Below are 16,321 nucleotides of genomic sequence, written 5' to 3'. Positions count from 1 at the left end.
ACACCCAGCCCCAATTCATTTGAGCAACTGTTTGTGGCCTCTATGATGGTTTTTCATCCTCTCAGTTGCATGTAGCCCTCAAGGGTAAGGATATTCCTAACTCAACCAACCCCTGAGGCTGAAGCTTGAGCACTCAAGTGGCACCACTCCCTACTTTGAGACCTGGGATCTTCTGCATTTGAGGCATGTGGTCTACCACCCATCTATACCATATGGAGAGGGAGAATCACTGGTGTCGTTTTCTGCGACAGTTCAGTCTTGGCATCCTAAGGCATCCCAAGCAGCTCTTGACTAGCCTCCCCCACTCCAGGCCAGACATTTCCCATTTCCCTACAGCTTTTCTGCTGCTGGATGTGCAAAGAACACAGCCATGTGGATTTCAGGCTATAAACTGTAAACAGCTCAAACATCAAGCTCACAGAGGGATGTGTAACCTATCCCTGTGGTGGGTTACATAAACTGATATGTTTTAAATTATACATGTGTATACAGCAGGCTGAGTTGGCTTATTTGATAACAAAACCTCAGCTGCTGAGAACCACACTGTAAATCTAAAATCCAAAGATTTGCTCTGTCCTCTGAACACCTCTGTTGTGTAGAATAGTGGGATCTGGCATTTCTGTTAACAATATATTGGTTAAGAAGAGAGTAACTAAAGGTTCTTTCCCATTCCATCCATCCATCCCCAGAGCTACTGCTGACAATTCACAATATTTTTAAAATCATAGCACTCTCATATCCTTCTTAACATCTCTCTCATGTGAAGCCCTATCCACTGCACTTTGCTGTGTCTCTGGTTTACTGTCAGTGTGCAGCTGTTCCATCTGCTAGCTGCCAAAGACAGAGTTTGGTTGCAGGTGGGTGGCTCTGAGAGCTGCACCTCTGCTGCATCCAAATGGCTTGTTGGCGACTTTTATGTAAAGCTGGTTTGCAGAGACAAGTTGTGGATGTGAAATGGAACAACGTCCTCAAAGATTAAGGGAAACAGGCAACATCAAATGTTACGGCTCTGTCTCCTGACAACCAGATAGCCATAAGAGAAATTGGTGAACACTTACCATTGTTCACATACGTCTTGTTTAGCTGTTATACTCAGGAGTAAGACCAACACATGACTGAGGCTTCCTTGAAGAGCCCTGACCTGACGTCAGGCATATTTATGGAGAGCACTAGGTTGGCAAAGGTTGAAGTAAGGTATATTTAATCAGTTTTTATGTACATCTTTTTTTAAACATGTGCGTTCTATTTGGCTTTTATAGTTCCATGTTTGTTTCAATGGTTATCACTTGCCCTGTGTTTCAGAAGTGAGGCAAGACAGAAATGGAAATAAATAAATCTGACCCCGCCACCCACATGAGATATTTTAACTCAGGGTTCCCAAACTGCGAGTTTCATTCAGGTAGTCTGAGGCATATCTGTGAAAGATACTTATTTGAATATGAATTTGACATAATTTGAGGGAATGCAGTTTCCAAGACAATGAAATACAATACAAGAAATAAAAGAAGCATTAAAAATATAATTTCAAATTAAGTATCATGGATTACACATGGATTTCAGCTTCCAAAAGGCAGAAGTGATACTGTGGCCTATAAAGTTCATTAGCTCAGAAGTTTCTAGAAAAAAAAAAATTAAGCGGTCTCTCATCAAAAGCCCATGGGAGATGGGAGGCAGTTTGGGAACCACTGTTTTAGCTAAAATTCTCCTTTTCACCTTACATAGGAACTGGAGAAGCAAAAAGAGGGAAATGCTACCACTGGATAACTGTTTAATTCATAGCATGCAAAAATCCAAGACGACTACAAAGATGAGAGACAATGGAATAGTGTTAGTGAAGGTAGCCCATGTAGGATTTGTTTACCCATCTCATCCTGAGCCTTCCAGTCCTTTGAAAAAGAAAATTAAAAGCTTACAATCAGATGAAAATGTACGTGCCGTAAGAAAAGCAACTAAAAAGTAAATCTAAGCACCACTTATTCTCACTTCACATCTTGTACAAAGCATTCACTGTTCAGGTCAATGAAGAGCACCACAAAACAGATTTTAAATGGCTGGCTTTGAAAAGCATCTATCTATATTTGGGAAACAACATTTCAGACAAGAAGCCCTGAGAGAGTTGAAAATGCCAAATATTCATCCACCATAGGAGACAAATATTACCGTGGGTTTTGATGTGACCTGAAGGGCTGGTTCAAATAAGAAGGTAAACTCTTGATTTCCCTACACTTGATGACTCACAAATTGAATGTTTATCATCTGGGCTGTGTCATAGATAGTGGTCAGAACTGAGGCAGGATCCAGACGTTATAGCAGAGTCAAAGGTCAAGAAAGCTGTTGTCTGAAGTCCCAGACCAAACAGGAAGCCTTTAAAACATTAATCATAGAAAACATCTTGGGGAAGGAAAGGCAAGTGCAGGCTCAGCTATTCAGTTCCCCCAAAGGATGACCACTTTACCCACTTCCTAGGCCTGAATCCCAAGGACGCAAACACACACTCACAATACCATCTGCCTCAGCACTTGCCCCCAAACCGCAAGAAGCTGAAATGTGGGGAAATGGCTCTTTGACGTCCCCATCCTGCAGGGCAAACGATAAGAGAGGAGGAACCCAGCCACCTCCTCTTATGCCCCTTAGTGGCTCACTGCCCTCCACAACCAAAGCTACAGAGATGTAGGAATGAGGTGCTGAGCACTGAGGGACAGGACTCTGGGGACCCCACTCAGCAACTTGGCCTTTGCCATCTGGATAAAGATGGATGTTTTCACAAGGCAGCTAAATGTGGCAAAATGATATTTTACCAAGTGAGATAAAGACATCCCTTTCCAGTCCAATTGCAACAGAGCAGCCATCACTCCCCTCTCTTCCAGCGGCTGAAGCACTATCCCTCCCTGGCTTCTGGGATAGTAAAAGCACAAGTCAGGACAAGGAAAGAGACTGGATGTGCCCTACTCTGTATTGACTAAACCTCTTGTGATGAAACAGCGAGCGAAATGTGTGTAGTCTCAGGTGGCAAGTGGGAGTTTTCTTTACTTTTATGCAACTGAGCTGCAGACATGGAGGCTCTCCTTTGCAACACCACTAATGTACCGCAAATGCTCTGGAGGGAGATGTTCGCGGGCTGAGGGAGCAATTAAATTTCCATGTCAGTTAATCTGCGGCATTCTGCTGAGATTGCTAAGAAAGATTCAGGTCCATGCCAACTTTGTGATGAAACTATGACATTTCAGCTTCAGAACAGAGTGTAGTCATTTCACTCAGGCCACTGAAAAGTCTGTGTTTTTCACTTTCCCATTCCTTGGGGAAGGGCTGGAGCTCAACAGGAGAGTGCATACTTCCTCTGAATGCAAAGAGCCCTGAGTTCAATCCCTGGCATCTCTAGGTAGGGATGGGAAATACTCCTGTCTGAAACCCCGGAGACCTGCTACCAGGAAGTATAGCTAATACCGAGTTACATGGACCAAGTCTTGAAAACAGCCCTCCATGGAAGGCTGTTTTCAAGCCTCATCCTGTATGGGGTAATTTGCAGCCAGAGTCAGGGTACAAAGGAAGCAGAAGATTACCCTTCCTTCACCAGGTACAACTGCTTCCTGAAAGTGGCCTCTGCACAGCAATTCAGTTTGAAAATAGCCTCTCACTGACTCCCATGGGAGGCTGCTTTCCAGCTTAATTTCTCTGGGGAGGAGGGTCCAGGACTTGGGCCAGATGTGGAGGCTGCATGAGCTGCATTTGGCTCATGGGCCAACAGTTTCCCATCCCTGGAACATAAGCACATAGGAAACTGCCTATATTGAGTTAAACCATTGGTCCATCTACCTCTACCTATTGTCTACATCAGTGTTTCCCAAACTGTTTTTGGACTACAACTCCCATCATCCCTAGACAGTGGTCAGAGATAATTGGGAATCGTAGTCCAAAAACAACTGAAGACCAAGTTGGGGAAACACTGGTCTACATTGATTGGCAGTTGCTCTCTAGGATTTCAGGCAAGGGGGATTCCCAACCCTACCTGGAGATGCCAGAAGAGGACCTTCTGTGTCTAAGGCAGATGCTCAACCACGGAGTTACTGCTCTTCCCCTGGTCTAAGGCATGTACCTAGGATGCCACTGACCAAGATCAAATTTGAACTGGAGAACCTGTGATAGAAGGCTTCTGCTCACTCTTCATCCTAAGTAATCAAGTTCTGCTAAAACTAAGGGTGTGCCATGTACAAGCTGGTTTCAAATTGCAACCAAGGTATGAAGATATTCACTTCTCTCTCTCCCTCTCCCTCTCCCTCTCCCTCTCCCTCTCCCTCTCCCTCTCCCTCTCCCACTCCCTCTCCCACTCCCTCTCCCTCTCTCTTCCTCTCTCTTTTAACCAGAAACCTTTTAAAAATAAAAACCACTTTACTTCCTGCAGCGTTTCATAAAAAATCTGCTTCAAAATAGCTCCCAGTAGAAATACTTATGATGGGTCCAGGGAGGGGTATGTGTGTTTCACTTTTTTTACTGACTGGCAAACATAAGCAGTGAGACAGAAAGGCAGTGTTCCACTCATTGCTGTCTAGGGAGAAATCTCAAGCTGTTAAGTGTCTGAGCCATGTACACTCTCTCTCCTACACTCCTCCTACACATAGGGAAGCAATGAATAAACTGGACCGAACTACATTGGAAAATGGGACCTCCCTGACCTAGCAATCCATCACCCATTTCAATCGGAGCCAATGGCCAAAGAAATGAAATCTATACGAGTTTACTAGTTAGTTTCACAAAGCACTGAGGAGGAGGAGAGGGGGAGGAAGCAGAACAGGACACAGCAGGAGGTGAGATGCACTGTCAGAGCTCAAGTCTTTTACCACGTTGAAATGCCCTCATAGAAACAAATGGGAAAACAGAGATGTTGTCCAGGATGCTGTTTTTACCTGAGTCTGTGTCCCAGTTCACTACTGGATGAACCTCAGCAGCCATCTAGATCCTTAGATTTGCTCCTGCTTTTTCAGCTACTTGCCATAAGAGCAACAAGCACCACACAGCAGTAAAGATACATGCATGCCTTAAGTTCATTGATGCTGGCTTGGTTTGCTGTTAATGGTAAGCCAGAGCATGGCTTACAATTACTGTGTGAATGTGCCATCTCCTCCAGACTTTTTAATTTAGCAGAATGACACTAAAGTCAAATGTTGGCTTAGCATGTCTTCTGACCATGGGGTTATAGTGAAGGTCTCTTCTCCTTAGCCAGACTATGTGGCAAGAACAGACCTTGCCTACAGATTGTGGTTGAGGAATAGAGACCTGAACCACAGTCCTGGGTTCAGATGGCACACTAATACAGTCCTTGCATTAGTTATAGTGCTGAGCTACAGGAGCAAAGCAGGTATGAGTTCTTCTCTGGGAGTAGACACACTTAGCCATGGTTTGGCTTAGTGTGATGTGCAACTGTGGTTGTCATCTTTGCAGAGAGAGATGTTTTGAGAACCAGGAGTATACGAGGGCCTTTCCATGGTGGTAAAATGTTGCCTCATTTATTTGCACTAAGGCTGCAAGGCTATCAACAACTGCTAAGGAGCAAGTCCGCTTGGACACAGTGGGATTTGCTTTTGATTAAATATGCTGCGGATTGGGCTGTTAAGCAAATAAGCGAAGGGTGAACTTTTTTTTGTTTAATCCCAAATCGCTCTCTTCTAAAGACTCAGAAGCCCTGAAGCACTCCTGATGCAGAAGCTGTTTTGCTGACAGTTGTACAGTGTATCATGTGTTGTAGCAGAAGCTTCCCTTTACTTTTCCACTTTAAATTATTTAACAACATTTTATGCTCTATAATTTTATGCTTGCTCTTATTACCACAGAGCTAGACAGCAAGTCAATAAGAGCCAAGTCCCACTTTTTCTTTCTTTGCGGTTTTCAGTCTGCTCCGCTGTACAGCCCCTCCATTTGCTGGCATGAACTCGCATTCCTCCTCCCAAGAGAGGCATCACATTCTGACCCCCTTTCTTTTCCTTTAGTGCTTTCTCAAACAGCCAAATCAGCACGAAATTGCTGGAGGAAGCTACAATGCAGCAAGCAGAACTGGGGGTGGGGATCTTGCCTGCGGCCCAGCCGTCAGGGACCAGAGTGGCACTAGAAATGTGAGAAGACACTGAAGTATACTTCATCGAAGCAGGGGAAGGGCATGAAGACTCGCTGTGGTAAATACTGCAGTCTGGTGAATCTGGGGTGCTGAGGTAATCAATGCTGATCCCATCATTCCTTCACATACAGTTGCTATGGTAACAGCCCCACAGGTGTGAAAAAGGAAGCAGCAGCATCTTCTTTCCCCTTGGTTCCCTCACCATCCTCCTCTCTGAGGCAGCCCAACAGAACACTTGTAAGACCTGAGGAGAGGAAGGTGGGAGTCTGAGCGATGGGCTGGGCCCAGGGATGGAGCAAGCTGGAAGATGCAGCTGGATGAGCATTCACAGCCGCAAGACTGTTTTTCAAAAAGGGGGTGGGAAGGAGGATGGTCCTGCAGGAAGCGGTCTAGCAACCCCACCTTCAAATGGCAAGAAAGTGTGCAGAGCAGGCTTCCTCAAACTTGGCCCTCCAGATGTTTTTGGCCTACAACTCCCATGATCCCTAGCTAGCACAACCAGTGGTCAGGGATGATGGGAATTGTAGTCTCAAAACATCTGGAGGGCCAAGTTTGAGGAAGCCTGGTGTGGAGGATGTCTAAATTGAATGCGTCGCAAAAGAAGGGACAGATTTCATCCTCCCCACCATTTTCTCTCCCAATCCCTCTGATCTTTGCCGCTTTGAAAACAAAGGAAGAGTCATTGAGATAAGTTGGACCCATGGGACCGATAACTATTTTGACATGTGTCTGCAGGCACACATGTGTCCACAGAGGCAAATGTTTCGCCAGGGTCCCATCTGCCCAGTGAAATTAGCCTGGAAAGAAGCCTTCTTTAGCCAACTGCATTGCAGAGGCAGTTACAGGGGTGCTACAGCTGGGGAAGGGAGTTGTGCCATGTATGCAGTGCCCACAACAACTTCTCCGATTTGCAAATGTGCCCACGGTTGGCAAGCCCCTTTTTAGGTCTTTGGGTTTAGAATATTTTTCTTTGCTACTCACTGTGAAAGAGTAGGCCACTAAATTTATTTGAATTTTGCACTATTTCAGATCAAGTAAGAAAGTAAGAAGACCTCCTGGATCAGGACAATGGTCCTTCTAGCATAGCATGCTGTTCTCACAGTGGCCAACCAGATGCCTATGGAAAGTCCGCCTATGGAAAGGAAGTGAGGGCAAGAGTAGTCTCCCCTCCTGCAGTTCCCAGCAACTGGCATTCAGAAGAATGCTGCCTCTGATTTTAGAAGAATGCTGCCTCTGATGGTGGAGTGGCCATCATGGCTAGTGGCCATTGAGAGCCTTTACCTGATTGTCTTTCAAAACCATCCAAGTTGGTGGCCATCACTGCCACCTGTAGGAGAGTGTTCCATGGTTTAACTATGACTGGCAAGAATTTTTTCTGCTAGCCTACAATGGATTGGACTATGCTGACCAGATGGGGCTCTCCAACGTTTCCAGCAGGAATCTTTCCCAGCCCTATCTTAATTGAATTGAGACTGTTTTGCAAGCAAAATATGTACAATACCCCTAAGCCATGGTCACTCTTGTAGGCAGATGCAGTAAGGGCTTCTGAGATGATTCACATTTTGGCCATTTCAACCGTTGTGCCACACTCAAATTCTACATTCCCAATGTATTCTTCTGTTGGCCACAGTACTGATGTACAGAATGAAATCACGGATCTGGTGATCCCCCTGAAGTGGCCTTGTAATTCCTGCTCAGCAGCGCATGGACACTGAAAAGGACTATGGCTGCCATATATATATATATATATAGAGAGAGAGAGAGAGAGAGAGAGAGAGAGAGAGAGAGAGAGAGAGTACACTAACATAAAGCATGCTGAACCAAAATAAGCAGGACATTGGATTGGGAGCTTGGAACTTTTGAAAGGCTAACTTTAAAACCAGCTTTCCTGCATGGATGACTGGGGCTGTCATAAATTCCAACAGCTACCATGTCACACAACTCAACCCTGAAATGCTAACATTTTTCAGAATTTCAAAGTTCAGTGCGCAAAGATCCCATTTCAAAGTAAAACAGACCAGACTGTGTCAATCAAACAGGCAGAGAGATGACAGGTAACTTCCAGTAATGAGTACAAGTTGAATATTGTCCCTTCCAACTCTACAGTTCTATGATTCCATTCAGAAACCAGAAACCAGCTTGTACAGCTGGGTGCGGGGAGGTTCAGGCCCATGAAGGAGGTGGGCAAAAGGCACCCAAGCACCAGATGTTGACTCACTGGCCTGGAGCCTGCTATCATGTCAGGTACCCTGTTCCATTGGAGCTTCAGGAGCTCTCACATGTCTTATTCTCGATGCCAGCTATATAAAGAAGCTATGCCAGGACTTCCCGGTTTAATTTTGTATTCACTCATTCATCCTCTCACATTTATAGCCCACCTTTCTTCCATCCCCAAGGTGGCATCCATGTGGTTCCCAGGTAGTCATCTCCCCACCCACTGACAAGATCCAGACCTGCTTAGCTTCTGCAAGGTGATGGCCTCATGAGCCTTCAGACCATACCTTGGGGCCAGACTCTCTTTACTTTGCCTTCTTGAGTAGGGAAAAGCTTGGAAAAGTGGTTTCAGAAAAGAGAAAATGATGTCCCATGCAATGTGAGAGATAGGGGGGAGAATTTAGGATGGGTGGTGATGAGATCAACAAATGGGCACCAACGTATCAGGATGTGAGATGTTTAGAGGCCAACTGAGATCACCATTCCATATTTGCTTCAGGATCCAACCACACTTGCTGTGGGAGGGGTCACAGCTCAGTAATAGATGATATGCTTTGTATGCAGAAGATCCGAGGTTCAATCTCCAGCATCTCCAGGAAGGGCTGAACAAGACTCATGTCTGAACCGCTGAAATACCACTGTCAGTCATTGCAGGGATTAATGAACTAGATGGACCAATGGTATATGGCAGCTTCCTTTGCTCCTTCCCATGTGAAAATAGCCTCCTCCAACACCTCATCCATGGTATCAAGGGCTTCTAAAATCCTGCCTTTCTAACTTCTAATGAAAGAGAGAGTGATTTAGAGAATATGAGAATGCTGCCAACAGAGATTGTCTAGCCTAGCCTATTTTGGATCCACCCGTCTGCACCTATTAAAAAATGAATATGGAACTCGGGCTGCAAGCTGAATTCCAGCTAAAAGCTGAAATCAAATATTTACCCTCTATAGCCTGCACTTAGATTGAAACGAACTACACATTGATGAGGAAATTATTCCTGTTCTACAGACAAAAGAGAAAGCATTGGGAATATTAAGCCTTACGTTCATGTTACAAATCACAATTGCCTACTGCTTGCCTGTACTCTTGCTAATTTGACCCAATCCTGTCCGCAATTATTAAATGTCATTTGATCAGCAGGTTTAGGAACAAAGCCAGGTGAAAAATGGATTTGAGATATTAATACTTGATTGCCTTATAATTTGTTGACGAAGCTACAATCTATTTCAGTGTTGATCCCTGCAATCAAGTGTTAAAATGTGGTAAATATTATAGCCGTGCAGATAAATTCATGCTGAGAATTCTAGGGATCTCCAAATGGAGTAAGTAGGCAACAACACCGCAGAAGGGGGTTAAATGTACATAAGTGGAAAGTGGTCTCATAGGGCCAAAAAGCCTAGTTTTGCGCACTGGCAGTGATGACAAACCAAGTTAGCAGATGTTGGGGTCATAGTGCATAGCTCTCTGATAGCCCTGCTCCCTGATGATGATGATGATGATGTATATGCCAGCCCTGGTTTCAGTGTCTCCTGTACCCTGACCTCAAGTGTTGAGTGACAGGGTCTGTAGAAGGCATCTTCAGGTGTTTGGCTGAACTCAGTTAGAGTCCTCTATGCAGTAGGGAAAACAGGGCAGGATTCTATAGAGGATTCTTAGTATGTTTCACTGAATGCATGAAGATTCACCCTTTGGTTTTTCCTGCTCAGTGTTTAACCGGGTTAGAGTCAGCAGGCACATCAGAGCCCCTGCAACCCCCTGCACATGTTCTTTGAACATGTGGAGGGGGAAAAGTCTGAAGGTGCCTTATAGTGGTTTATGAAATCATACATAGACAAAATGCATAGAGATAACAATCTTTCTCCTCTACATCTCTTATACCTATGGAATTACTAATGGATTCGAGATAGTCAGGACTTCTTAACCTGGTGTACATATTTGTGGCCACAACAAATGGTGGTGGTCACTAGCTTAAAGGTAAAGGTAAAGGACCCCTGACAGTTAAGTCCAGTCGCAAACGACTCTGGGGTTGCGGTGCTCCGCTCACTTTACTGGCCGAGGGAGCAGGCGTTTGTCCACAGACAGTTTTCCCGGGTCATGTGGCCAGCATGACTAAACCACTTCTGGTGAACCAGAGCAGCACACGGAAATGCCATTTACCTTCCCCCCAGAGTGGTACCTATTTATCTACATGCACTTTGATATGCTTTTGAACTGCTAGGTTGGCAGGAGCAGGGACCGAGCAACGGGAGCTCACCCCGTCGCGGGGATTCGAACCGCCAACCTTCCGATTAGCAAGCCCTAGGCTCAGTGTTTTAGACCACAGCGCCACCCGCGTCCCTTTGGTCACTAGCTTAGGTGGGTTTATAAGGGGCATCACAGAGCACAGCTCTATCCACAGCTACTAATCTTGACAGTTTTAAATGCAGCCTCCTTGTTCAAAGGGCAACACGATGCTGAATACCATTTCCTGGAGACAAACAACAGGAGAGGACTATTGCCTTCATGTCCTATTTGCAGGCTCCCTAGAGGCACCTGGTTTGTCACTCTGGAAAACAGGATTCTGGACGAGATGGGCTGTTGATCTGAGCCAGCAGGACTCTTCTTGTCTTCTTTGATGTAGATTCCATTTTCAACAGAAGTATATTTTTCATAGAAACAGAATATATTTTCAATGCTGTAGAATTACACTGGCTTGGATCCAGAGATTTCCCCAGCATGAATGGAAGGCAATTCCATTTGTTCAATGGAATCTTTGGATCCAAGCCAACATTTCATATACATTGGAAAGAGACGTCTCAAACTATTAGTGCAATCTCTGTGCAAGGGCAGAGATCACTCCCATACTTTTTAGGAATGATGCCAGTCTAGTTTTAATTGCCCGAGGTATTAAGGCTCTGGCATGGGCAGCTTTAGTTCCAAATTTTAGTTTCTATTCTGAGTATTTAATTCTGCTGCTGCCACCAATTCCCCTATCCTAGAAATAGAGAGAAGTGGTGCGTGGCCTTTGTTTATTTCTGCCACATATCTGCTTAGGAATACAGTGGGGAGAAGTGAGGGCCCAGGTGCACACACACACACAAAAGGCAGCCACTCTTATGAGGAAAGGAGAGGTCAGACAGGTCAAGATTTTCATTGTTAAATCTTCATCCTCTCTAACTGCCGCTGACAAAGGTCTGGCTCCACAAAGCAATTCAAAAACAGAATATTTCCACACTGCACTTAAGCTAAGGCTGCTGAAAGAAACTGCAGCAACAGAAACTTAATGAGGGCAAAGCTGATTTCTGCTCCAGTGAAGAAATGAAACATTTTCTGTCTGGATTTGCCTGAATAGATGGGACTGTATTTACTGGCCTTGACCTATGCCCAAGGATGAGAGAGAAATCTGATTCAGTTTGCATTTAAAGGCAAACCTACCTAACTGGTACCAGCCAAAACTAGGCTAAAGCGTCACACAAAAATTCATATATTAGTGAAACCAACATAAAATACATCATATGAGGGGAAACTACTTTGTAAAAATGTGTATATTAGGTAGAATTACATACAAAGATGTGTAAGTTAGGAGAAACTCAGTCTAAAATACTGAAGAATTTTCATGAGGTCTTTTTTCCCTAAAAGGAATTGCAGATAGATGTGGAAATATGGAGAATGGAACTTAATACTGGAAAAATGAGAATGTGGGAGAAACCAAATTTGAGATAGTCATTCATCCCTCCCTGTGCCTCAAGTCCACACTGACCTGGGTACCCTCAGCAGAAGTCGATTCATATGAGCATTTAACTCATGCAAGTAGACCTACTTGGAGGCATCTGAGCTGACAGAGGCATGAAGATTGAGGCAGCGGCAGCAAGTACAGACCCAGTTTCTTCCTCATGCAATTCTATTCACATGAGTACTTAACACTCAACTATGTATGGAATACAGATGGTATCTATAACTAGCATATGCCACGATGACTCCTGTAATTGAAATCCTTAATATATCTGATTCTCAGTGGTGTGAAATTTATTTCCCCAAAGAATGTTGTAAAACATGTGGTCTAAATGTATGGCATTATATCCTGGCAATTTCTAATCTGAGGGAAAGAGCTTTGTCATAATGTTAATTATTTTTTATCAGTTTCATTATATGCTTAATGGGAAATAAAGGTGCAAATGTTCAAAGATAATTATACATATTGCCTAGTATATACCAACTGTTGGTGACCTGGATTCCTGCTAGTACCTGCTTGGGAAACAGGTATCCATGGGAGGCAGTTAATGAAAACTGTTCCTTGTTACTTGTGTAAGATGCCAGAAGCCTTGAATCAGAGAGTTGGCAACACAGCACAGAAACCTTTGCTCCCTGCGCCACCATGGAAGAAGGAGCTATTGGTCTGCTCTTGGCTGCACTGTGTGATATGTCCAGATTTAGTACTACTGCCCTTCAGCAGACTTGAGGAACCAATAGGGGCCCAGCTGAGATATTGATCCTGGTTTGGTTCCTCAGTCTGAGTTGTCCCTGAGAGAAGATAATTTGGCCTGCCTGCTTCCTTACTTGCTCACTCCAGAACCTGACCACCAGCCTGTTTTCAACCACATCATATGCCTCTTACCAGTTTGGTTCTTATCTGCCTGCATTAAAACCAGGTCATTATTGAGCAATAGATATTATTTATGTAAACGATTTTAATATGCCTGCATAGTGGCAAACATAGTATGTAATCTAAGCAACATACAATGACATTATAAAAGAATACAGTTGAAGACATCCAATGACCTTTGAAAACAATAAGGCCAGTACACTCATAAAACAAAAATATGACAAAATGAAAGTAGCATTATCTCCACAGCCCAATCAAAATAATCTCATAAAAGCAGCAGAGAACAAGTTTGAAGGTTAATGTGCATAGTAGACACACGACCACAGCTCAGAGCAGCATCACTTCATTCCCACTTCATTCTGCTGTGTTTGTCTAGACCAAACGGTTGTAAAGGGAAGGAAGCAATGAAACTGAAGGAAATTGTGCTTGTCAACTCCAGATGTTTTTGTGTGATTGTATTATTACTCCACATGTGATCAGACTAAGGTGGGGGGGAGGAATGTTAAAGCTGCAAACTTTCATCAGACAGCAAGTCTCATTTAAGTCAAAGGGACTTATATCTGAATAGGCACACTTGATATTTTGCTGCTAGTTGCCTTGGGCCCTTGATCTGGCCTAGCCTATGTCTACATATCAGGTTTTCTCTTGCCATCATGTTATCAGGCTCAGTGCGACAAGATTTTTATTACAAATGATTATAAGAAAAGCAACCAGAACAAAGAACGTTGTTGCAGAATTTGAATTTCTGATTTGCAGGATAGGATATTTTAGAATATAAATCCATGATCCGTGGTTTGAGACTGAAGTTAAAATCTTGTTTTTATTATGTATCCTACTTCAAGAAACCTAGTCCGAGTCCAAAAGCTAATAATCAATCAGCTGATCTATAGATCAAAGCACATTCCACAGGGTCTGTTTCTGTTCGGAAAACAGCTTGCTTCAAGAACATGTGTGCCTGGGTAAAGCCTTTTGTGGATTGCGATGTTCCTCATTGTAATCTAGGCTTAAAATGAAAGATGACTGGGCCAAGAGAAGCCCTGAAGAACTAGGCTGTGGTAAGGATTGGCTATGTAATTTATATTCTACTCTTCCAGCAAAAAGCACAGAGCAGCTTACGTGGGCCAGCAAGGAGTTTTTTATTCAGGTCCAGGGGGGTGCTCATAGACCTTTTTTGGATTTCTCTACACAGGAGTAGAATACTGAATGGAAAGTATAGAACTTCTTCACTGCATAAACCGATGGCTCTAGGCCAGGGGTAGAGAACAATGTGGCCCTACAATCTTGCTGGGCTAGGTGAAGAAACTGTATCTTTATGAGGAGAAATATATAAGTAATGATGTTTCTATGCTATAAAAACTGTTAGGTTTGTAAATAGTTAACTGTGTAAAAGGGGGGAAGTGGTCTTTTACTTCTCTCTGAAGCCAGAGAGATATATTGTACTGCCAGGAAGCTGTGGAACTGATACTGTTGCTAATGAAGTGTCATTGTAACTTATGAGGTTTCAGCTGTGACAGTGGTAGAACTCATCTTTTATCTGAATCAGTAGAATCTAAAAGTTCAGGTTCTGATAAGTCCCTTTGTGGGCATTTCATTCAAACTTACTGGCCCATAGTTATAGGTCAATGATATTTTGGGAATCCAGTGAGACCATAGCAATTGGTGAGAAAAGTAGGAGCTCACCAGATGCCAGTGAAGGCCTTTATTGGTGACCCCAAGCTCTGAGCTTTCATGTTAATTTTCTGGGTCCCTCTAATGGGATCTTACACCTTGAAGCAGATATACAGATTGGGCTGGAATCAACTATTTCAACTCATGAGTCCTGCTAGCAGAAGCTAGTGCAAAGTCTTCTACTAGTGCCATGGGGCTTTTTGTCATCCCCCCTTTTCTCCCTGCATACCCCCATCACCCCTCCTGAATATTGGCTCAGGGGGGTTGAGGGGAAACCCAGAACAGTGCATGGGGGGAGGAGGAGAAGGGAGATTGCTGCAGCTGGCAAGCTGATATGCTGATGGAAAGATCTCCTTAGAACTATGCTGAATTCTACCCATTGAAAAGAAAAGGGTCAGCTTGGTGGTCCAGCAGTGAAACATCACACCTCATGGTGATCCAGAGGTGGAATCCTCTACAATCTGATGGGTGGAGTAAGTAAAATATAGCAGGTGCTCCATGCTCAGGAATGGCTTCATTATGTGGATTGGTTTCTTTATGTATGGCGATATTGTGTGTGTGTGTGTGTTTGCACGCACACATGTGTGTGTGCGTGCGTGCGCGCTTACTTTGCAAAGCAAGAGCTTATTCTAAAGTAGTGCAAAAAGGAGAAAGCACACGTACATTTTGCTGTCAAGCAAAAAAATATAAAAAAATCTAATTGGAACTGATACTGAGACATTTTCGAAACTGATTGTACTTGCAGTATTTCTACAGTGTAGGCCTCGGTGACCTTTATATAAGTAGATTAAAGCTTTGTCATTCTCATCTGCAAGCTCTGTGAATTATTAAAGCCATGCAATCATAAGGTTAAACTACTTCTGAACAGCAAACTACATTAGACGTGAGCCTTTCTTAGGAAGGTCATGCAAAAGCCATCTTCCTCGGAGAAGATGCAAACGAGGAAATTGGTAGAATTTGAGGCTGATTCACCCATCAGTTGATTCAGTTCATCAGCTGCCACTTAAGAGGTGCAGTCCTATCAACACTTGTTGTAAACCCAATTGACCTCAGTGAAGGGTTGCTTCTGAGTAGACATAGGACTGCACTGTAAGTGACTCACATGGCTGCATGTGTCGACCACAGATTGAAGAGATGGTTAAAAAAACCAAAAAAACAGTTCTCTGTGGTGTTTGCTGGGTAGCAGCCACTTCACACTTGTATGTCATCAGTTTATGCTGCAGCTATCAAATGATAAACATGGATGTGTGACTCTGTCCTTGCTCCCAGGTAAGTGTGATTGGCTTTGCTGCATATATGCCCAGCATCAGTTAAAAGCACAGGCAGTTCTTTACTTGGACAGCAAATGTTACTGCTAAAACAAAATGTTAAAGAAAAGAAAATGAGAGTTCCTCTCCAGTGCATGACTGCTTAAATACAGTGGTACCTCAGGTTACATACGCTTCAGATTACATATGCTTCAGGTTACAGACTCCGCTAACCCAGAAATATTACCTTGGGTTAAGAACTTTGCTTCAGGATGAGAACAGAAATCGTGCTCTGGTGGCACAGCAGCAGCAGAAGGCCCCATTAGCTAAAGTGGTGCTTCAGGTTAAGAACAGTTTCAGGTTAAGTACGGACCTCCGGAACGGATTAAGTACTTAACCTGAGGTACCACTGTACAAGGAAGGTATGCCTGTATCAGTTTCAGTTTCTCACTTTTTCCTATCTTGTGTGTAGATCACAATCTTTCCATATCAGGTTGTGATATA

At 43.8% G+C, this 16,321-nt stretch overlaps 1 protein-coding gene and 1 long non-coding RNA gene across 2 annotated transcripts in view; one reads left to right on the top strand and one right to left on the bottom strand.

The window, feature by feature from the left end:
- STK32C (serine/threonine kinase 32C) overlaps nt 1–16,321 on the bottom strand; it is a 174,970-nt gene that overhangs the window by 59,018 nt on the left and 99,631 nt on the right. The gene's annotated exons all lie outside the window — the stretch shown is intronic.
- The window catches only part of LOC307217358, a 222,483-nt gene continuing 222,181 nt past the window's right edge, over nt 16,020–16,321 (top strand). Inside the window, exon 1 of the long non-coding RNA XR_013839575.1 lies at nt 16,020–16,160. This is a non-coding gene — a long non-coding RNA (uncharacterized lncRNA). The remainder of the gene's footprint in view (nt 16,161–16,321) is intronic.

Source organism: Podarcis cretensis (assembly GCF_951804945.1).
Source record: "Podarcis cretensis genome assembly, chromosome: 5".
Taxonomy (NCBI): domain Eukaryota; kingdom Metazoa; phylum Chordata; class Lepidosauria; order Squamata; family Lacertidae; genus Podarcis; species Podarcis cretensis.
Note: the sequence above shows the minus strand (reverse complement) of the source record. Positions and strands in the feature narration are given on the sequence as shown.